Below are 20746 nucleotides of genomic sequence, written 5' to 3'. Positions count from 1 at the left end.
GAGACACAGAGATATATATAGAGAGAGAGCATGAGCAGTGGGAGAAGCAGAGGAAGAGGGAGAAGCAGACTCCCCGCTGAGCCAGGAGCCTGATGTGGGGCTCGATCCCAGTACCCTGGGATCATGACCTGAGCCGGAGGCAGACGCTTAACCATCTGAGCCACCCAGGTTTCCGAGCATTCCATTTCTTAACTGATGATTCATAAATACTTATTGCTTGATTTATATGCATCATGTGATATAATTGAAACAGTGTATTTTTCTTAGCTAATCTTGACTAAGATAAGTTTCTTTAAAAGTTGTGGGAAGGAAATCTGGAATAAGAAAAAGATTTTGGTAAACACTTATTTCATCCTCACTCTAAATATTCCTAATTGTTTCAATGAGTTGATACCTATTAGGTTGGCATTAACTCCCATTTTGTTATTAATCTGTATTTTTTTTTAGATTTATTTATTTATTTTACACAGAGAGAAAGCATGTATCAGGGAAGGGGCAGAGAGAGCATCCTCAAGCAGACTCCATGGGGGGAGCCCACACTCCATGTGGGATCATGACCTGAGCAGAAAGAGCTGCTTAACTGACTGAGCCACCCAGGTGCCCTGGTTATTAATCTGTATTCTTAGTCATAGCGTAGTCAAACTGTTTCCTAAGGACATAAAATTTATTGTCATCATCTAATATATGTTTATTCTCTATTGGAGCCATGGCATTAAAATGAATACCATGGAACACTAGACTTCTCAGTACCCAATACTACGGAAATATGGGACTGTCATAAACATCTGAATCAGTGCTGTCCCACAGAAATATAATGAAAGCCATGTATAAAATTTTCTACTATCTACATTGAAAAAGTAAAAAGAAACCGGTGACAATAATTTTAGTAATGTATTTAAACCCAATGTATCCAAAAATGTATCATTTCAGCATGTAAACAATACTAAAAATTAGTGAGATGTTTTACATTCTTTTTAATAAGTCTTAAAAATCCAGTGCAGATTTTATGCTTACAGCACATCTCAACTTGGGAGGTTAAATTTGTATCCGAAATACTTGATTGGTATTGGAAATTAAGTTTAAAACTTACAGCTCAAAAGCAGATTTCCAGAAACCTAGTTATTCTAAAAAATAGTTAAATTATTTTTAATGATTACAAAAATATGTTTTGAAACTTAGCTATAAGTTAGTTAAATAAAATCAGAAACAAACTAAAAACTCAGTTCCTCAGTTGTACCAGCACCATGGCAAATCCTTAGTAGCTGTGGCCACCAGACTAAATAGCACAGACCTAGATCAATCTCTATCCACATTTCTTCTTCAACAATAATATGTAAGCCATAGGTTTCGTTGTCTTACTTTGGTTTGTACTCTGTTGTTTAATGGGACTCTCCTTTAAGAGGTAATCATGGGAGATGGTCGTAGCAGTTAATGTGAGGCAAGGGCCAATCCCGGGCCCAATCAAGGGTGCAAGCTCAGTGGGACTTCTCTTCAACTGGACCCCTTGAGAATGCACCTTAACTTTTCATGGTTTCACACATTTGACCTTGAGTCATCACCATAGGCAGGAGGAAAAGAAGAAGTGGAAGAGTGATAAAGGCTTTCTAAACTTCCAGGTGTTTCTCTCCCATGTAAAAGCCATGTGACCTCTTAGAGATCCCTTTCATTTTCTTAGAATGCAGGTAAGTGCCTATTTAGTTATACATGGTTGCATTTTTTTTCATAAAAGGACCACAGTCAGGGGTAAACGTTTTAGTAAATATTTTAAAACATTCATGTACACAGACTCATGTGAGAAATTTGTTAGAATGTAGATTCCAGGGCCCTATTTCCAAAGATTCTAATTTTTCTCTGGGCTGTAGAGAAGAAAGACTCTCCTCGCTCTCTTCATTCTCTTATGGCCAGGACAGTGCATCAGGCTCATGGATTTCCCCTCTTGGGGAAGTGAACTCTCGCTCCCTTAACACTTCAGCATGAGGCTCAGCCCAGAAACATGACACAGAGTCACTCTGTTCTTCCTTTTCCCATTAGTAAAACTGAAAAACTCAGAATACCCAAGTAAGCATCTCCTAGAGAAAATAACAACACAACCCGTTTGACTGCTTTCTATCGAGTGTGGGGTTAAAGGAGCAAGGTTGTGTCTGCAAAACTTGAGTGAGACCTGGCCCAGATCACTAGGGTCCACGCGACATGGAAATCCAGTCTAGAAAGCCAAGCCAGGTATTCAAGTTGGCCAGGATTTTACTATGTCCTTAGCTCCCCTGTAGTAGGTGTCTGGATGAGATTCAAAATGTCAGTCAACTTTGACACATTAACACTGATTCTTTGCAAACAAGTATTTTGTTTCCTCACAAAAATCTCCTTGTTCCTGTCACCAAAGGAAAGAAAATAAACTATTAGCCTGCCTCATGGCTTATGCATTTATTTTACTTGGATAAAAGGACGGCACACTTTTCATTAACCAGCTTAAGAGAAAAAGGAACTCAACCATAACTACTTCTTGTTTAGATTAGAAATTAAAAAGATGGAAAAGGGATTGGAATGCCTGGGGAGACTCAAGAGTATGGCAAAGCTACGATATGTCCAGAGACTGCTCCAACAGTATAACTAAGAAACTGGGGACACAGTGTCGCATTTCTTAATTTGGCATAGTGGAACTGCTTTGGCAAATACACATTTTTAATGTTGACAATGAATAGCAGTAGGCAACAATGCATTTTGCATGTATATAGTTATCTCAAAGTGACTTTTCTCCTCCAATTAGTCTTTATAAAATCTCTGAGAAGTAAATGTTCTTTTCCAGAATTTAATACCCACAGAAGTTATTTCCCCAAAGTTGCTCTTATGACTGACAGAACTGAGGCATGAAACTGTATTTTTAGGCTTCACAAAAGTACATGATTTAATACCCTGATCGGGCTATGCAGAAATGGATGGGGCAGAATGAGAGGTGGTTACTAACATCTGTGACTAATAAGCTCAGCTGGGTAGGGTCTTTCCAACCTCCTTCTCTCTAACCTCCTTCCATTCATTAGTCACCAAATTTAGTCCTTTTAACACTTTCATATTTCTTCACTCCTTTCCTTCTTCATCAGCAGAGTCCAAATTCATCCTAAACTCCTGGACACTTATCAAATGTCTCCTAATATTCTCATCACAGCATTGTCTCTTCGCACATGGGTTTACCTCCACCTGAGATGACTTCCTTCCTTCCTTCCTTGTCCACTTCTGAACTTTAGAAAATGACTTCATTCCTTCTTTGTCCATCCATAAATCTCATACTCATCGCTCTTTATTTTGTAGGTAAAACTTTTCCCAGAAAGGATAAACTTTCACCGAAGACATTGGGTAATATCTCCCTAAAAGCTTTCCACTTGTGACCAAAACATGTGTGCTAATGTCTATAGCTAGGAGTCTACAAAACTCACAGGAAAATGTGATGAACCATGGAGCACCTAAGGCTATGCTTTTTTATTATTACAACTGAATACACCCCGGAGCTTAAGTATGCTTGCCTTCACATTGTGGCATGGCCATTTTTATTTATATGTTGTTGAACTTGAAACCTGTCCAATATGACATGACATACACTTATGGTCAAAAGGTAATCAACAAATCATGCAAAAGATTATGATCTTCTCAAAAGCCAGAGGGAAGATAGACTTCTTCAAGGAAGGAGTTCTTTACTTTAGGTTATGAAAAGTAAACAAATAAACATTCCCACCATACCAAGGATTCCCATGCACAAATCAACAGTGGTTGTGATGGTCCTATTTCTGCTGCTTGATGGCCCTGTCACTGGTGATACTCACAAGCTGTTCTTGTTTTACAACTGCTAAGCCAGCAAGGCACATGCAACCAAAAGCCCTCCTAGATTCCTGCAGACAAAGGATGATGATACCATATCAATGACTCTCTTGTTTACCCTCAGTAAATAAACACCTGTGGTCTCTTCCTTTTCATGGCTCTCAGAAACTTTCAACATGCACCTTCCATTAGCCAAGAAGTTACAAAAATGCTGGCATTTGTATAAAAGAAAACAGAATTTTGTAACCACTAAGTGCGACTAATGGTGGAAAATGCATTCACTAAAAGAAAGAATTCACTCTGCTATTTAAAATAAAAGATCAAAATCTCACAGCAAGAATAACAGTAGTTTAACTACTTCATATATTCCCCAGGGTTTGGAAGCTACCAAATCAAAATGAGATGCAAACATATATAAAATAAGCAGCACTGTTAAAGGATTAAAATTGTCTTTCTCTATCCAAGAGAAATAATGCTGACACTCATCAGTGACAGCTAAGGAGAGAAACCCGAGCACTGAGTCACTATCATACCTGTATCTGAGCATCAGAAATGCTTGTAACACCTATCATGTCACGGGGCACTAAATTCAGACACACTATTAAAAATCCACATTCTAATAGAAGTCAATTTGACCTCATATCTAATAATTCTAGATTAATAACAATAAACTTTTTCTGTACTCAACTACTACTTGATTCGGGCTACTTCTCTTTTTTAACACTTCCTATCAACCCCTCCATCCCTGCCAGCTCCTTTCCCTCTTCACTGAAACCCAGAAACAAAGCAGGGAAAGAGACTGTGATACCCTGCCGTTTACAGGTCTCATCTTCCGGAAAGACAAAATGGCTTTTGTCAGGTGGGAGTGTCTATTTTTGGCTTAGGTCTCTCCTTATCTTGAGGCTTCTCATGAAATTTTATCTTATTATACTCAGAAAAACTTGGGAAAAAAGGCTGTTTTCTATTACTTTGTTTCATTTGCGAAAGACTTAGATCAATATGGAAGACATCAGGAAGTAAAAAATAATGTTGTTATCATTTACTTTTTTCCCTTAAGTTTCTATTTTCATTCCAGCATAGTTAACATACAGTGTTATATAAGTTTCAGGTCTACAACGTAGTGATTCAACACTTCCATTCAATACTCGGTGCTCATCACAAGGGCCCTCCTTATTCCCCATCACCTATTTTACTCATCCCCCACCCACCTCCCCTCTGGGAACCATCAGTTTGTTCTCTGTAGTTAAGAGTCTGTTTCTTGGTTTGCCTCTCTCTTTTCTTTCCTTTCAAGCAAGACACTGAACTTGCAAGAGGAAAGGGCTGTTGATGCGGAGCTGTCACCTGCTCAACATAATTTCAAATGCACTAGAATTCAGACAGTGAAGTAGCTGAAACTTCTAAGGGAACCTAAAATTCATTCTTCTGAAATGGCATTACAGACACCCAGAGGTGTTGAAGGCTGCCATCACAAGACAAAGTCCTCGGTCTACTGGTTGACAATGCACCCTGGCCAGTGTCTTCCTTGAACTAAGAAGCAAGTGTAGAGTCATAGCCAAAGTGCAGATGAAAAATACTGCTTCCAAGACCCCAGTAAGTACCTAATCCACTCAGAATCCCTCTCAGGACCCCTGCCCAGCACCACTGCTCTCTTCAGCCTGGTTTCCAAGCAGCCATGTGGGTGTGAACAGACTCCAGGAGTCCTGGTGATTTCGAGATAACATCTGAACTGAAATAGAGCCTGGTTGACTTATTAATATTAAATGAGTAAAAAAGTCACAGGCCAGTAAGTGGCAATTAATAGCAGAAGAGATGTGTTTCCATGTAGTCATAATTTATGAATCTGATATTTATAGTTAAACACAAAAAAAATAGAAGAAATGAGAGGACAAAACTGTTATTTTCCTAAAGACTCGCTTTAAATGGAAGAAATGTACCATACTAACCATCAATGAACTAAAAAATAAACAATTATAATTTAAAAAGTCATTAATTATGAGAACATTATCAACTTAAAATTAGTCTAAGAAAGCATTGTTTCATGTGATAAAGCACAAAACATTTAATATCATGCCCAATTTAGTCAAAACTTTGAAGAGAATAAAGCAAGATAATAGGATAATTGATCAACCCAGAATACCAAGTCTTGCACCAACTCTTATAAATACCACTCATAAATGAAAAAATAAAAGTCAATCATGCTTGAATATCAGAAAAGTGTTAAACAAATCTACTAACAAAAGGTAAATTGTAGTCTGCAGAAAGAAGCACTTGTGTTGGACTAAAAACATAAAGATTAAAATATCTGAGACTCCAAATTATATCAGATGGTCTCTATGGGGAAAAATTCATTAATAAGTTACACAATAATGAAGAATTTTATAATATGTCATATGAGTTCTGTTTTGAAAAAAAAATGTTTTCAAATAAGCTGTCAACTCCTAGTTAGTGGCCACTTATTTACCATAAACAGAGTGCTACACTCAGATCACAGAGGTAAACGTATCATTCTAATAGGAGTTGGGGCTGCCAGGTATATAACTTTTCAAAAACTGCCAAACAGACATCCTATAGCTGAATTGTTCACTACAGTTCTTAACAGTCAAAAAATAAGAGTGCTTCCCTGCCTCTCATTAAAATCAACCACGGCACTGAATTCGGTCTCTTAGAAAGCAGGCAGATAGACTGATTCCTATGTGAACGCTTCTAAAGAGAATTCTCTGGAAACTTCACAATGGAATAACAGGAAGTCGCAAGGTAAAGGAACTACCAACTCAAGAAAAACCAGCTAATACCTTTGTTTCAAATCAAAGCTCAGATTTAAGATAAAAATTTAACTTGGTCCATTGGAAATAAGTTTCCAGGGGCTTTTGCTGCCTGTCCCCAAGTCTGTAAACACAGGCCTAATGATTCTGGTTACCGTTTATGGGTCAACACTGGTATCGGGAATCCATCTCCAACCCCTTAAGCAGTCACGGGATCTGTTCCCTGACAACCTTGACGAATAGCAGCACCAGCTCTAATTCAGCATATCCCAGACTCCTAGGAAACATCACCAGCAATTCCAGTCCATTCCACCTTAACCTCACACATGTATTTACTTATTCTCTCTCTCTCTCTTTACACCTCCCCTCCATCCCTGCCCCCTCCGTGCTCATGGTAATACGACCTTTACATATCATTTACTCTTTCTGAATTACATTAGCATTTCACATTAATAATACAGCTCATTAATGATACCATACATTAATTGCTTGGCGTTTCCACCAAGCAGTTTGATATAATTTCATTTTATTTAGTGGCTCTTTCTAAGACATTAACAAAATCTTTATTCCATCAAACAAACAGAAAACGGCAGCAAAAAGTACGCCACTATTATTATTGCTATGCACTTGGCCAGAGGGTTCTTTGCTAAACAAATAAGAACTACCCCTAGCCACTAATGCGCTGTTCTTGCTTGAGAATAAATATATTAGAAGCAAAGTGCCGGATGTAACACCACTGAGCCACATGCAAAGGGGTGAAGGAAGTCTAAGCATTTAGTATTCTCTCTTTTGAGATGCAGCAGTAACCCCCCACTTTTCTGAGATGGCATCCTACCCTCTTTAGAACTGCCTGCAAACCTGCATGAGGCGGCATGCTCTGGCATCCCATGGCTCAGTGGTACAAAGGTCTCACCTGCTCCCAGTGACAAGTCCGTCTCAACCAGCTGGGCCAAGGGCTGCAGAGCCAGCTTGCTCTATTTGTCCTCCCCTGTTTCTGAAAGGAGTCCCTCAGAGCCTTCAAGCCCCAGGCACAGACTCATGTCAGGGAAGCTAAGGATACTCCCTGGAATGTTCCACACATTAAACAGTAGAGGATGGGACCGCAAACAGAGAGGTTATAAAAGCAAGGCACAGAAAGAAGGCTCCCTGTTTCTCAGCTTTACACAGCAGTTGCCCTGAGCTGAAGCCTCTTCTCCACCCCTTCCCCCCACCCCATTTTCTCACCTTCAGTGATTATTTGACTTCGTAAGGCAGCACTTAAAGAGATTAACCAGTTTTTTGTTAATTCTTGTTTTTGTTTGCTGTATAAAATCCTTTAACTTTTTATTATCATCAGGCCTACTTATTTCATTGTTCTTCAAAAATATGAACAGCATAATATAATAAGAGAAGAATGTACAATTGTAGTGTGGGTTTGAGGACTGAATCGAATGAAACTCTACAGTGTGTTGAGAACATTCATATTAAATGGGTTCAACGTAATTAATATTATCACAAGGAATTTGCTTTAAAATGTAACTAAAACCAGAAAGTATTATAAGTTACATCTTGATTTTAATGTGGTATATTTTTCAGCTGCCTTTAGGGGTTAATCTAGCCTCGGTAAAAATGCTTTTTAAAATTGTGGTTACATATTCACTTGTTTTTTTCTCAGCCACAATTCCACACCTAAACAATCGAACACCAAAAATCATGAGTGACTGTTTTCTCAATTTTGCCATATGGTACTTAACTAGGACCCTTCTTGTTGCAGAGCAGAGGTGGCCTAACTCACTTTGAACTCATTTTCCATATCAAATTGAAGTAGAATGGTTATAGCTATTTGCCAAGTGGGTTTTTGTTCTGATGTCCAAAAAATTCATTCCAAGGGGAATGTAGCATGTAACTTTTGTTAATTGTGGAGGCCTAGCATGCATAATGAACATGAAAGATTGCCAAAATGATTTTTTTAATTCTGTAATTTCAACCTTCTCCTGAAATCTAATTTTTTAACCAAATTTATAGGCAAAGAAAAGTTACACATTTCAACTCCACTTCCCTTTCCCCCCTTCTCCTACAGGGATGAAGTCCCAGATTCGCCAAAGAAAGGAAAAGCAGGGGTTCCCTTTCACTCCTGGAAAATAACAAGCTGGCTTTGGTTGGCTAGACACCAGTTTTATCCATACAACACCTTCTATACTCACAATGTCTAAGAGCTGAATATAAGCAATAGTTTAAAAGCATACAGATCACATTAACAAACCAGGGACTTGACAAGTGCAAGAAGGTAAAAGAGATGAATAATTTTAATGAACTGATCCTGTGATTTAAGTGATTCCAAAGCAAAGTTCACATCAAGTTTGAAAACGTTACTGAAGTTCCTGAGGTTGCCCTGGATGAGTCACTCTTGATAAATGGAGTCCATCCTTAACCTGACCTGGAATATGGCAAGGCCAATCCAAGTGCTGAAGAGGCCAGAGGGTGAATAAGAAGTGCTCATGTCACTCATCATCATGTGTATAGAACTGTTAGGCAGGTGGTATTTCTCATCATAAAGAATCAAATCTATGCATTTATTGCCTTAATTAGAACATTTATTTGGACCAAGAAATGTCTACTTATATTGAATGGAAACTTCTATAAGCCATTTCATTAAAAATATGGCTGTCATGAGGAAACTAGTAACTCCATACTCAAAGGAACTATTCCTAGTATGTTTTCCAGTTATATTTGCACACCATACTAACAAAGCTGAGCTTTTTACTGCTTTTCTTACTGCATAGTCAATATATAGTGTAGGGAGCTGGAGGCTATTCTCTCCCCATGCATCACAAACACCAGTTGTCATCGAAGAATAGATATTGTTTGCATTTGTGTTACTGAAACCACAGAAAGTGTACAACAACTTCATTTCCAATTTCCCAGATGACTTTATAAAATATGGAGCTAAAACTAAATCCTTTAACTTCATTTGCTACTTCCCAATGGGAATGTTCTTGTGCTTCCAGGAGGGAAGCTTCTTTGTAGTGAGGGACTGGCACACACTTTACAAGACGTGTGGCACTTTTGACCCCTGGACACTAAATACCAGTTCACCCAATCTTTGTGATGACCGAGAACACCCTCATGCATTCTCAAATGCCACCTAGTGAGTGGTATCACCCATGCCCCCAACCCCACAGCTGATGAAAACCAACCCACTGGTACATGAAATTTGTCAAGGAAAGGTCAAGCTAAACTTTGTCAAGTAATCTATAAGGCTTCCAGATCCTCACTTCTCCATAAAGTCAAACATCTATTCTTTGAGCCCTACCAATATATACACATAGCCACATTCTTACTAAAATTGCTCAAAAGAACACATGACCATTTAGCAAGAGAAACTTTTTCAGGGTTGGATCAATCTTAGAATGTATTTATTACAACCCCCTTATTTTACCAAGAAGGAGACTAAAGTCCAGAAAAACAACATGATTTGCCTGAGTTCACAGATGCTAATTACTACCAGAAGCAGGATCCAGCCCACAACCTCCCCCCTTTCTTCCGCTTCCATTCCTCTCCAACCACAGGATGCAAAGCAGGAAAGGATCTTTGGAAATACCTCTCAAGCTACTGTTAAACATGAAATTTCACCTGTGGTGAGCCAGAAAGTAAACTTTCGCTTTTCCTGACACTTTTGTCTTGAAAAATATTTTCACACTTCACTAAACACTTAAAATGTTAATAGATACCCATTGAAAAGCTACTTTTCAAAAATCCAAGGGAAAACAAAATTTTTAAATAAATTTTTAAAAATCCAAAGGAATACTTATTTTTTTTAAAAGCTTTTATTTATTTATTTCAGAGAGAGTGAGAGCAAGAGGGAGAGACAGAGAGAGCACAAGTTGGGGGAGGGGGGAGCACAGGGCAAGGGAGAAGCAGATTCCCCACTGAGCAGGGAGCCCAACATGGGGCTCGATCCCAGGAGCCTGAGATCATGACCTGAGCTGAAGGCAGACAGACGCTTAACCGCTTAAGCTTAACCGACTGAGCAACCCAGGCGCCCCTATTTATTTTTTTTTAAATGTCAAAGAAAGTCAAGTCTTTTCTAGTGAATTTGGATGCTGTGTCTTCAAAGAGTATATTAAGTCTTAGAGTAAACACACCCTCCTACCAAAAACAAAATACAACGATAAATTACATTAAACACCATAATGAACAAAGACCGGTCAATGCAATAGCATCCACTCTCTCTTAACAGTAATGGCATATGATACATAAATACCTTAAACACCTTCACTGTTTCCTTTGAGGGGGAAAATATTCTAGTACAAAAATTTATTATCACTTTCATTTCTACCAAAAGGATTTTTTTTATCATCAGTATTAGTTTTACATTAACTAGACTGTCAATGTCTTCTTGTTTGCATGTGCTTTTCAAAATAAATACCTCAATTAGTAAAATATTGAGTGCAGTTTTTTATGAGTTGTTAATTTAATTCTTAATTTTGTAGCTGTTCAGGCATCTGGACTATTATCATTAAAACATTTCAAATTGAACACAACCTAGATATTCAGGGCTCAGGGCTACTCACAAAGAATTTTAACTTTTAATCTTGTAGTGCTAGAAGAAAACACAGGATCTAACTACTCAATGTCCTACATATAAACTAATTGACGTCTATGGGACTTACCCGCCTGCACTGTGAGCAGGCAGCGTAGAAAAAATTGGGGAAACAGCTACAGAAAACAAGTCACCCAACACAAGATGGCATTCTGTGGAAAATTCAAATCCTTAGTCAATATAATACAACATGTACTCTTAACTACTCTTAATTTACATGTAGCCTTACCTAATTTTTTCATGAATTCCAAATACATCACTTTTGAATACATAATTGTCCTTAATCACCTGGAGGGCTTGTTAAAACACACATGAATGGGTGCAGGTGGGACTCGGTAATTTGCATTTCTTCTTCTTTTTTTTAAATTTTATTATGTTATGTTAGTCACCATACAATACATCATTGGTTTTTGATGTGGTGATCCACGATCCATTGTTTTTGTATAACACCCAGTGCTCCATGCAGTATGTGCCTTTCTAACAAGTTCCCTGGTGAAACTGAAGCTACTGGTTCCTGGACCACACTTAGAAAAATGCTACTTTAAATGATTTTTACAATATGTTTTTTTGGAAGTTAATAATCAGAAATATATTTTTTCATTTTTACCCAGTGTGTGAGATGCCCATATACACAAAACAGACATTAAAACATATGAAACAATTCTTACTTTTATTATAACGAATCCTGATTTTTTTCCCATTCCATTCCATCCTTTTCTACTCCTCTTCATTTAAAAAGAAACATTGGTCATGAACCACAAATTTGATTTATGAACGTTGATAGATCAAGATCCACCTTCTGAAAAATACTGTGCAGGATTCCCATGTTCATCATTTAATTTGATAATAATAACTGTTAACATGCATTGATACTTACCAGGTTGCCAGATACCCTTCCAGTCTCTTTATAAGCGTTGCTCACTTCATAAATTAAAAACCCATAATAACGTTATGAAGGCGGTATTATCAAATGCCCATATTCACAGAGAGGAAATCTGTGGTTCGAGATTAATGCAAATTGCCCAAGGTCACAAGGTTTGTGCACTTCAGAGCCATGTTGGAACAGAGGCCTAATTCCAGAGCATAATGACAAAGATTGCTCCTTCAGAGTGAGATATTTTAGTTTTGAATCCCAGATCTACTACTTAGTTGTGTGATTTTGGTAAGTTACTAAGCCTCTCCAAGTTTCAGCTTTCCCATCTATAAAAGAGTGAGATAATAATAGGGCCTACTCACATGAGAGCTGTGAGGATTAAAGGGGATGATGACCCATGACAAGGGCTTGGCACAACTAAGCACATAATAAGGCTTCAATAATTGTTATCTATTATTAGACAGAGACCAAATTCTCAGTTGCCACACCATACATGGCTCCCTTCCATTGGCTTCTAGTTCCCAGTGCTGTCTCTGGATTTGCCTTTTCTCTTAATTCCTTGCCTTCTGAGGATATCAGGTTATCCTATGACCTTGCTACTGTCCTTCTCCCATCCATCCTTTCTGGCAGCTCCATCCGTGGTGCAGAAGTTCTCAGAACTCCTCACCCAGACAATTCCTTGTGGCTTCCACCTGTCTTTAGGGACCAGAAACCAAGGCTCCACCATGGAACCTGTCACCCTGAACCTAATCCCGAAGACACAGAAAAGTTATTCCACGATGAAACTGTAAGTTGTTACCAAAAGATGTAGTCTTTAATCAGCAAATCACAATTATGTGAAGGCTGAGGCCTTTTGTATACCCCATAGATGCCTTTATATAAAATCATCAACACTGTATTGACTATTTCATAATAACCGTTAAACCATAATGGGATTTGAATACCAAATGAAACTCTGAAGGTGGTACTCATGTAGCTAAATTCTAGGTTTATGAAATGAAGTGCAACAAGATAACATCAGGATCTCTCGACTTCTCTGGCTCATCTTTTCTTGCTAGAAGTTCCTTCATATGAGACATTTTTAAACCAGTGTGGGAAAGAATGAAACAATCAAAGATGACCCCTCATGAAGGTTGGAGAAGTCCGTTTTGTATCTTTACAAAGAGGAGTGAGATGACTTTCAACAATTTCTATAGTGAATGTCCTTCCTTGAGAAAGATTGGCATGGAAATCACTTCCCTTATTGCTCATTTCACTTTTGTGTGACCAGTGAGTACTACCACCACCTCAACTTTTCTCCCCTTCTCAGTTGCTCCCTCCAGCAAAATCACCCTCTCCTGCTACATTTCAGCTTTCCTAAGTTGGGTCTCCAGTCCTCAGACCATGGACTACTTGTACCTTCCCCTTCCTCTACCTCCACCTCTTGCTCACGGAGTTCCTGGGGTATATGCCCCATATATGGGAATTAAGTCATGGGGATAGATCACTGAAACCCCATGGGTAATACCTTTTCTATTTACTTCTCACCAGAAAATTGTCTGGTCAGGCTGATCACTACAGATTGATTCAGTTACCAGTCTGAGGCTGCTGGAGTCTCTTTTCTCACAGGAGAACCTTTATAGTGGTAACTCACCCCAGGGGCCCCAACTCATCAGCACAAGAATACTGTCACCTGAAAGAGCCATAAGAAAGTTCCAAAGCCAGTTTGTGGAGACCATGTTGGGACCAAGAGGAAGATAATACAGTAAAAATAGCAGGCAGACATGGTTTTGGTTCATGACTCTCTATCGCTTCTATGTTACCTTAGGTGAACTTCTTTATCTCTCCAAGCCCAAACATTCTCATGTAATGGGAATAGTAATATCTGAATTAGAGAGAACAGATTTTACTGCTGGAATTACTAATCACTTCTAACTACTACTAGAATTACAAATCATATAGGTAAAAGCATCTCATGGAGTGTTTGGTATTTAGTAGGTACTTAATTCATTAGAGTGACTATCATTATGAGAGCCTGTGAGACTCAAAGAAAGAAAGAAAAAATTTCAGGACAAAATGAAAGCTATTTCCCCTCCTCAGGAAATTTGAAAAATTACTTCATTTTCTTTTTTTTTTTTTTTAAGATTTTATGTATTTATTTGACAGAGAGAAAGCACAAGCAGGGGGAGCGGCAGGCAGAGGGAGAGGGAGAAGCAGAGCAAGGAGCCCAATGCAGGGCTCGATCCCAGGACCCTGGAAAATCATGACCTGAGCCGAAGGCAGACGCTTAACCGACTGAGCCACCCAGGCGCCCCCATTACTTTGTTTTCTGAAAACTCAATGTGATGGTCAGGAAACAACCCCAATAATAGGGATAAACCTCAATTTATTGATAGATTTCATTTGTAACAAAAAGAAAGTTTTCTGTTTCTCAGAAATATCCCTAAGGGAACTTTTGTATACATTTGTAATACATGTATTTAAAAAAACCACACATGTCTGGTCTTAAATATCTATTTTCAAAATTATTCAGACATGACTCTTCTAAGTTTTTCAAGAAATGTAATATTTGGGGTGAGTCTATTTTATCATCAGGGCGTACAAAAACAGTACCTAGAATATTTCTAGAAATCACACATACAAAAAAAGGGTCTGGAAAAATTATTGGCTCTAAAAGACTAAACTGAAGTTACAAAATAGAGACTTATAAATATTAAACTACATGTCTAAAAAGAGTAAGAAATATACAGAATGAAGGTAATTCAATCTATTTCCATAATGGATTTCAGTTAACTTAAAGGGTATGGAATGATCGGTACATAAAAAGATGCAAACTGTGTCATAAGAAGACCTTGACCAGGGTACAACTAAGGATCACATTTAGTTCTGAGCTTCTTGGGTGACAAGCCAAACTGAGAAACATGGTGATTTCTTAGTCTCCTTTCTTCTAACAGAAGAAACAACACTAGTTAATCAGAAGAGGCACACTTTTTAAAGCAGTAAAAGCAAAAATGAATTTACGGAGATCTTTATGTAAGGAATATTGAAATACGTAACAAAAAGTGCAGAGATATTTTCCATGCAGCCTATCTCTTTTATGTTGACTCAGTAAAATCTAGGGCACTACAATAAAGCACGGTGTGATGAAGACAATCTAATGAAAAGGTGTTGTAAAGTGAGTGGAATAGGTAAGCTTCTGGTCATATAATTTGATAAAAATAGGGAGCATGGAAGAGTTAGAAAACTAAGTAGACTCTTTTTTTTTTTTTTTAAGATTTTATTTGTTTATTTGAGAGAGAGAGGGCACATGAGAGGGGGGAGGGTCAGAGGCAGAAGCAGGCTCCCTGCCGAGCAGGGAGCCCGATGCGGGACTGGATCCAGGGACTCCAGGATCATGACCTGAGCCGAAGGCAGTCGCTTAACCAACTGAGCCACCCAGGCGCCCAAGAAAACTAAGTAGACTCTTACTCTTAAATATCAATGCTTGCTCTTCCACTCTTCTCAGAGATACTACATAAGGAACAATTTGAGCTTAGTGTCCCTGGCTGGTGACTAAAACACAAGCATGATGCATTCTTGATTGAAAAATTATGTAGAGGCATGCAGGTGCCAGAGGAAACACTGCTCGGAAAATGAAAGAAAGCCCATTTGTATTTTGGTTCAAATGGAGAGCAACCCCCTTCTACATGTCAGGCAGCAGAAATAACTGTAGAGTAAGACAAATTTTTTCAGGAAGAAACTTTGGATTTGGCCTAAGTGCTCAAATGAGATGAAAAGAAAACCCATATAATAAAAAATCAGTAACATGAAAAAAGATGCCCTTCTGAATTTCCTCCTCTCCATCCACCTCCACATTCTCCTTTAATTAAATCCAACTTCCTTCAAGCACTAGCACTCAAGATAATTATTAAATAGCCAAAATTAGTATTTCTATTTTGTTTGATTAATTAAAATTATTGCCCATCCACAGGCAGCAGAATCTCTAAATTTAACTCCATTATTACTCCTCACAGCCAAACTAGCACCTCCCACTGGGATTTGATAGATTACAGATTTTATAGTATCATATAAAAAACAATTGTGAAAAATGTGTATCTATTAGAACTGTTTCTATTATCTTTAAACTCGAGTATGCCTTGTGTTTTTTCAAAAGAAAAAGATGATCCCAAAGTAGTTTTTTGTTTTGCTTTGCTTTTGCTTTATCATTTCAAAAGCACAAATTTCATCTATTATAGGAATTAAATAGACATGCGTGGGCTGGTCTAGAAAGTGAATTACATTTTGTAGTATTGTTACTTTTGGAAAATGAACTCTGAGTCCAAATAGATATTTTTCAAATGGGACCTTTGGGGAAAAAAACTATCTGGATAAATTGGAGTCCACCAGTACTTTATTCATTCATAACTTGGCTTGCCCATTTATTAAGGAAACATTAACACATATCTACTATATGTTTCAGACACTGGGCTAGGCACTAGGATGCAGGTGGGTCCTCCACCACCAATATAACTGTTAAGGAACTCACTATAGTTGATTGGTAGTAATATTTTAATAATAAAAATTATTCAAAATAATTATTCGAGGTATGTTCAAAACACCATGAAAGCAGACAAGATGAAATGATTTATCTTTCCTGCATAGAACTGGGTAAGTTCACCCAGAGAAAGTTCCAGTTGAAATGGACCACCAAGAATGGACTTTCAGGCAAAGGAAATTCCTGGAGAATGGAAATCCATGAGCAAAAAATCGGAAGTGTGAACAATGAGGAGCCCTTGTGCAGCAAAAAGAAGCTAAAAAGGAAGGGCTTTAAAAGCTTTCAGTCACTATACTAAAGAGCTTAGAGTTACTGTTGTAGGATAATTGGGATCCCGGGATCCATCAAAGGTTTTAGAACAAGGGATTGACACAATTAGATCTGTCCTGTATAAAGATTAGTTGTAGCAATGCCATGGTTGGGAGTAGATGCTGCTTAAAAGCACACATGTACACAATAACCTCTGAAAACTGAACATTCCTTGTATCTCATCAGAACAATCCCCCCACTTCCAAATGTACCTCTACTTAGCCACTGAAACCATCATAATCTTATAAAGTTTGAGTAGCGAAGTCCAGACGGGTCACCATTTCAAGACTCAGTCTGAGGCTTGAACTCTTCACATGAAGAGCATTAACTTCATGGCAAAGTGGACCATTTACAATTTTATTTTTAAATACCCTTCTCCATCTGGGAGAAATATTAGTCCTTTAGCCATGGATTTAAGAGTAAACAAGCATCTCTGGATTTTAAATCGTGGGGGCTTTTTTTCTCAGGAAAATGTGACCACTGTGGAATGGATGCCTCAGGTTCTTCTTCTTATCGTTAACCTCCTCCAACCAGGTGTGACTAACTGAGGGGCTGTGCCTTCCACTGGCCTCCAAGCTGAGGCTCTATTCACCCCCTCCATCTTTTTTCCCCAAAGCTCTCACCTTTACCAAAAATTGACACATGGTGGAAAGAAGGGATCAGCATTACATAAGCTCAACTCACCAGGAAAGAACCTTTTATTACCAGCCAGAAATACCAAAGGAAAATAACTACAGGTAACTGAGATGATCCTACAGCACTGCTAACACTAAAAACAGAAACAAAATGCATGGTCTGGATTTTGCAGCAGTTCTGCTTGCTCTTTGCCGTACGAAACCAACCCAGACACTAATCGAGCCAGAAAGAAAACACACTGGAATGGGCCAGAAGGTCACAACAATACTACTAAGGCACTGTTGGTAAACACCAACTCAGCTTTGGCCAAGACAGCAAAGCAATCAGACTCGAACCACTTATTACCACCTGTTGCACATTCCTTACCCTTCCTGCCCTTTCCCTTACCCCCCACCCTCCATCCTAGAGAGTCCAAGATCACACAGTAAATAAAGCCCTGACCGGTGAAAATTCTCAGAGCTTTGGCTATTACTATACCAAGAAAAACCCCGAAAGGACCTCACTGGAAATTTAAGCCCAGAACACTTTTCTCTTTTACACTCAAACCTATACTCTTGTCTGGAAGGGTACAGTCCTATTTCTTCTTCAGTGATTTTTTTTTTCTCGAGAACATAGTTTTTCTTCACTTACTATCAGGCTGCATTTTCAAAATGATTCAAATTCACCAGTACACACAGCACAAAAGAACATTACTCAGAAACCATCCACCTTTCAATCCCAAATCCCTGAGATTAAGTAATAAAACAAAATAATACAGTTGAAAGCCAAGGACAGACTGAGTTTCAACAGACTTTCAGATGCAGAAAAAAATTTACAGATTCTCCTTCTCTTTATCACACTAGTTGTGTATTCCTCACACATACCCCAAACTAAATTCCAGATCTGAAAAACTCATAGTTTATCCCTTATTCCCACTTAAAGATCTTCCCCTAAGAACATACCTCCTCTGAGTGGGAAGAGAATGTTATTTATTTTAAAGTTTTGCCAGTATTTCAGTCCTCCAAGATGTCTAACGTGAATTCTCTGACAACTCAGTAATGGATCTAAAGAATGGACTCCTTGACTTCTTACCTAAAGATCAGGCACTCAAGAAAGATAAAAAGGGGAATTGTATTACTGGGCTCCCTTAGAAGTTGAAATGTCCCCAGAGAAGAGGAAGTATTAAGAAATTTAAAAGGGAGAGCGAGATCTTAACAAGTCTGATGTGGCTTTATACTTCTTTTCTGGCTTTTCCTAATATATTAATTCTCTGTGTTTTATGATGCCCAGCTTAATACCAACATCCATTCTTGCCCTTAAGGGTTGGTTTTGAGTTCTAATTAGAATCAGGGGACAGATTGTATTTAATCTGTCTGTCCATCTTCTTCTCAGTAATGGAGTAAAGTTCTTAACTGTACTGTAAATACTCCAGGTTTCAATTAACTTGTCTTCCTTAGTAGACACAGCAACACACATTGTTTTACTTATGCATAAGCAAACCTCTTACAACTTTTATATTTCAAATATCCAGCATGACTTATGTATTTCCTCTTTTTAGAAAGAGATGAAATGATGATGTCTTGCTAAGGTTTAAAAAAAAAAGTAACAAAAACTATGATGGAAACACAATAGTCTGGAGATTATCTTTTAATTCAAATGAATTAAATAGACCTAGACTACATAGAGGGAGTCTGGGCTCCCTATTACTAGTTGGTATTGAAAACCTAATATCTCCAAGAATATTTCTCGAAGAGTATTATCTCCCCTTCTTTTTGGGGATTTATAAAAGAAATACAGCCCACGCTATTTTTTTAAATGACAACATATTACCTATTTATACTCAAGAGAGGATGGAAAACGTCTTCAAAAAGTTACTTTTTAAAAAATCTAAACAAAATCTTTGGGGTGGCTTAAAATTCACCAAAGATTCCCTATTATTTTACGTTGGCAATAAAAGAGTTCATTATTAAAACCTACCTCTGTGTGCCTGTTATCTAGGAAACTCTCGCAAGACGCTAGTGGAGACAAACAGGGAAGGAGGGGCGGGGCGGGGCGGGGGGCGGTTGGATGGAGAAGGAAGGATGGATAGTAAGGGAGTTGAACTGCACGATTTTTATAAATTCCATCTATGTTTAAGGCCAGAAACACATACTACCAGCTTACATCTTTTCTTCCTTTTAAAAATAAAAATTGTTTTCCAACACACACACACACACACACACACACACACACACACACACACACCACTGCACCAGCACGGGATTCCGGCGATCCCTCCTCGCCCCCAGCAGCTCCCCTCCCTGTCGCAGGCAGCTGTGGCTGCAGCCCCCGCGCGCGCCCCGGGCCGCATCTCAGCCTCCCGCGGTGGCCCCGGCGCACACCCCGGCGCAGCGTCACCTACCTACCCTGCTCGGAGCACACGACAGACGCGGGACGGCGGCTGCTCCAAAGGGAAAGGCTCCCAGGACAAGCCGAAGGAAAAGAAAAGGGGGGGAGGGACGGCTACTCTACTTCCCACAACAAGGGGAAGTGTTGCGCCCCATGCACTTGGTGGCTCCGCAGCTGTGGTTTCGGGAGGAAATGCTCAGCGGCCGAAGGAGCTGCGGCTGGGGTGGAAAGTTGTGGGTGTTTCCCCCCCCCACCGCCCGCGCCTCGATCCTCGCCTGTCCCCGCCGCAGTCGTGACAGCTCCCCCGGCCCTGGAGACCCTCCGGAGCCCCGCCGCTTTCCCCCGGAGCTGGGCTGAGTTGCCACATGCACTTGAGAAATCCTAGCAGTTGCGCAAAGAGTCCCAGAAGTTAGAAAGAGTGATTGTGTGTGAATGTGTAAATATACAGTACAAGAGGCTGGAACAACTGAGCGGGGCCAACCCTCAGACGCAGCCCAGGGTTTCAGATTTCATTTGGCAACTGGCAGCTTCAGAAGATTCGAGCCGCACTATGGGGGAGGCCGGAAGGAGCCGTGTCCTGGCCCTACGTCTCACCCCTAGGTTATCTCGGAGCCTGAGTGACACAGCCAGGCGCCGGGCTACCCCACGACCAGGCAGAGCCTGCCCTGCCTCTGTCCCTCCGCAACTGACATTACTCAGTTCATTACTTGTGTACCATAGATACGTACCAGTCACAAATCTGGGGCTCTGGGTTCGGAGAAGGATGGAAAATACATGTCTCCCGCCCTCCAGGAGCTCTGCATTTCTTTGGCCAAACCCCACCGCAGATTTTATTTGCTTCCCTAGGCTCTCTCTGTAAAATCTTATTTCTCCAATCAGAATTACCTGTGTCATTA

The 20746-nt window shown here is 39.3% G+C and overlaps 1 protein-coding gene across 2 annotated transcripts in view; it reads right to left on the bottom strand.

Annotated features, from left to right (window-relative positions):
* The window catches only part of ARHGAP24 (Rho GTPase activating protein 24), a 511960-nt gene extending 491901 nt beyond the window's left edge, over positions 1 to 20059 (bottom strand). Inside the window, exon 1 of one of the 2 annotated variants that reach the window (XM_045880833.3) lies at positions 19864 to 20059. The gene's annotated coding sequence lies outside the window, so the exon portion shown is untranslated. The remainder of the gene's footprint in view (positions 1 to 19863) is intronic. The other variant, XM_045880832.3, reaches the window with a different exon arrangement.
* Between the last annotated feature and the right edge of the window lie 687 nt (positions 20060 to 20746).

The sequence above is a fragment of the Mirounga angustirostris genome, unplaced genomic scaffold (assembly GCF_029215605.1).
Source record: "Mirounga angustirostris isolate CCGP_5_RB_7025 unplaced genomic scaffold, mMirAng1.0.hap1 SCAF_2, whole genome shotgun sequence".
Taxonomy (NCBI): domain Eukaryota; kingdom Metazoa; phylum Chordata; class Mammalia; order Carnivora; family Phocidae; genus Mirounga; species Mirounga angustirostris.
The sequence above is the reverse complement of the archived record's forward strand: the minus strand, read 5'-3'. Positions and strand labels throughout refer to the sequence as shown.